The following is a 3,495-nucleotide window of genomic DNA, read 5'->3' on the forward strand; positions in this document are numbered from 1 at the left end:
CCCCTCGGAGTGGCCAGCAAGGAGAGTGAGTGGGCACAGTGTGGCAGCGGCCCCGGCTTCATCCTGACATCCTGGGGCCAAGGGAGCTCCAGCACCCCCAGCACAGGGCTGTGAGCACATCCACTGCCATGTCCCCAGGCTGGGGACCAGGCAAGGGGTGGTAGCACCAACACCAGGGGAGGGACATGGCATGCAATTTGCCCCGGCCCCCTAAATCTTGTCTGCTGGAGTGAGGGGTTACTTTGGCAGGCAGGTTTGGGGGACCACATGTCGGGGTTTGGAGCTAGACAGTGGGACAAGCCTTTCCCCAGGAGTGCAGCCAGACCCTGGAAGGGGGCATGGAACAGGGTCCCCATCCTTGGGGACCTTAGCCCAGGGTGGGGCTGGGCATGGGACAGCAATGGGAGGGATGCGCACCCACACCCCTCTGCACCCCCTTGTGCCAGAGGTCACCCCAGAGGATGGCCTCGAGGGAGGACTTGTGGCCTGGGCACCTGGATGGCCCCAGCTGTGCTGCTCAGACGTGGCCGTGATGCCTGGAGCAAAGGGGAGCGGGCACCAAGAGAAATCTGCATCCTTTGGGGGACATCCGAGGGCTGAAGCCCTGCCTAGCTCCAGGGCAACTGCCGGGCTGCTCACACCATGTACATCATCATCTTTGCCACATATGCTGAGCCCATATCACAGAATCACAGAATTTTCAGAGTTCGAAGGGACCTCTAGAGATCATCTAGTCCAACTCCGCTCCTAAAGCAGGATTGCCTGGAGCACATTACTCAGGACTGCATCCAGGCGGGTCTTGAAAATCTCCAGAGAAGGGGACTCCACAACCCCCCTGGGCAGCCTGTGCCAGTGCTCTGTCACCCGAACTGTAAAGAAGTTTTTCCGTGTGCTGGAACGGAACTTCCTATGTTCCAACTTGTGCCCATTGCCCCTCGTCCTGTCACTGGGAACCACCGAGAAGAGTCTGGCTCCAATGAAGTTGCTCCAGTCTGAAACATCTCACAGAAAACCTCACCCGGGAATGACGGGAGACAGATCTTCCCCCTCCCTTCAGAAGCCGCGTGCTGGTGGTTACTAATTCTCCTTGTCCAAATATGTGCCTAATTCGTCAGTATTAATAGCTGCTCTCTAGAGTCCAGCAGCGGCTCTTCTGCTGCTCTCCCGATGACGCCAGCAGCCAGCAGCCCCTTGGTCCTTGGCTGCTCCCATCCCTCCTATGCCTCCCATAACCAAAGGCTGAGGGCTCCTAGAAAGCCACTTTCTCCAGCTCTCAAAAACTTTTTGCTCCCCTCTTCTTGGAGCACCGGTGCCAAAAAGTTGTGGCAGGCAAGGGCTGGATGTGTCCCTGGGGTGATGGGCTGGGAGACCCCGTGTACCCCTCCTGTTCCCGTCCCATCCCAGCCTCCCCACGTGCCGCACGGCTCCTGCAGCCCCTCCACGGGCTCCTTCCAGCCCCCCCAGCCCAGAGCCCACCCTGCAGCTGGGAATGCGCCAGAAGCATTTACGAGCGTTATTAAAGCGCGGGTTATTTTTGGAGGAGCCGGGATCTGAAGGGTTTGCATTTTTTTGCCTGTGGAATACAGTTTATTTAGAGCAGAAAGAGGGAGAGGGGCAGCGGGCTGCCCACGCACCCTGTGTCACCCTGAAATGCCACCCTATGGGCTGTGCGCAGGCCAGGTGTCCCTGTGGGTGCTGGGGACAATGGGACCAGGGTGGAAGGCGGCGGGGAGGGGGGTGCCAGGGATTCTGCACGGATCCGAGTCCCTCCTGCCCCACTGTGACGCAGGAGCTGGACGGAGCGGTCAGGGGCTCCACTCGCCCCTCTCCTGGGGGATTTTCCCCACATGGGCAGTGCCAGCCCATGGTGTCCCCAAGTGCAATCACAGCCCATGGGTGTCCTCAACTGCAGTCACAGCCCATGGGTGTCCCTGAGTGCAATGGCAGCCTGTGGGTATCTGCAGTGCCAGCCCATGATGTCCTCAATTGCAATCACAGCTTATGGGTGTCCCCAGCTGCAAGCACAGCCCATGGGCACCCCTGAGTGCAATCACAGCCTGAAAGTGTCCCCAAGACTTCAGTGCCAGCCCATGGGTGACCCCAAGTGCTGTGCTAGCCCCTGAGTTGCCCCCAACCCAGTGTCAGCAAACAGGGTCCCTCAGGCTGCAGTGACAGGGCACAGGGTGTGCCTGGGGCAGTGCCAGCCGTGCAATGTCCTCTAGCGCGAGGACAGCTCTGGCCAGAGCAGAGGCAGTTCTCAAGCCCTGTGGGTGGATGGCCGGTGGTGTCCCTGGGGCACAGGAATGGCACGCTGCCAGCCCATGCAGTCCCCAAGCGCAGGGCCAGAGACGGCGTGTTCCCCACAGTGGTGAGGGGCCACAGGAGGTCCCCTCCAGCCCAGCACCACTGGGGATGTGCCACCAGAAATGCCCCTACCACGGTGCTCCAGGGTGCCCCTAGCACAGTGCCACTGGGTTGCCCCTAGTGCAATACCCCTGGCGTCTCTCTAGCACAATGCCACCAGGGTGTCCCCAGTAAAATCCTGTGGGGTGTCCTTAGCGCAGTGCCACCAGGGTACCCCTAGCACAGTGTCACTGGCATGTCCCTGGTCCAGTGCCACCAGGGGTACTTCTAGCATAGTGCCACTGGGGTGTCCCTTGCCCAGTGCCACCAAGGTGTCCCTAATGCAGTGCCCTGGGGTGCCCGTAGCACAGCGACCCCAGGGTACCCCTTGTCCATTGGCCTGGGATGTTCCTTACCCAGTGCCACTGGGACGTCCCTAGTTGAGTGCCCCAGGGCACACCTAGCACAGTGCCACTGGGGTGTCTTTTGTCCAGTGCCACCAGGGTATCCCTAATGTGGTGTCACTGGGGTGTCCCTAGGCAGTGCCACTGGGGTGTCTTTTGTCCAGTGCCACCAGGGTATCCCTAATGTGGTGTCACTGGGGTGTCCCTAGGCAGTGCCACTGGGGTGTCTTTTGTCCAGTGCCACCAGGGTATCCCTAATGTGGTGTCACTGGGGTGTCCCTAGGCAGTGCCACTGGGGTGTCTTTTGTCCAGTGCCACCAGAGTGCTCCTGACATAGTGCCACCGGGGTACCCCTACTGCAGTGCCCCAGGGTGTCCTTCCCACCGTGCGCCAGGGTGTCCCTCGAACAAAGGTGTCCCTCGCCCAGTTGCCACCAGGGTATCCCTAGCATAGTGCCACCGGGGTACCCCTACTGCAGTGTCCCAGGGGTGTCCCTCTCACAGTTCCCCAGGGTGTCCCTTGCCCGGTGCCCCTGGGGTACCCCTAGAGGGTTGCCCCGGGATGTCTCTCGCCTAGTGCCTCCGGGGTACCCCTAGCGCCGTGCCCCAGGGTGTCCCTCGCCCGCTGCCACCGGGGTGTCCCTCTCCCGGTGCCCCCGTAGATGCCCGGCGCCGGGGCTGCGATGGTGCCCGCCAGGGATGCCGGCCCCCCCCTCCACCGTCCCCCCCGCCCCGTCCCGCTCGGTGCG

The sequence above is a fragment of the Charadrius vociferus genome, unplaced genomic scaffold (genome assembly GCF_000708025.1).
Source record: "Charadrius vociferus isolate BGI_N301 unplaced genomic scaffold, ASM70802v2 scaffold990, whole genome shotgun sequence".
Classification (NCBI taxonomy): domain Eukaryota; kingdom Metazoa; phylum Chordata; class Aves; order Charadriiformes; family Charadriidae; genus Charadrius; species Charadrius vociferus.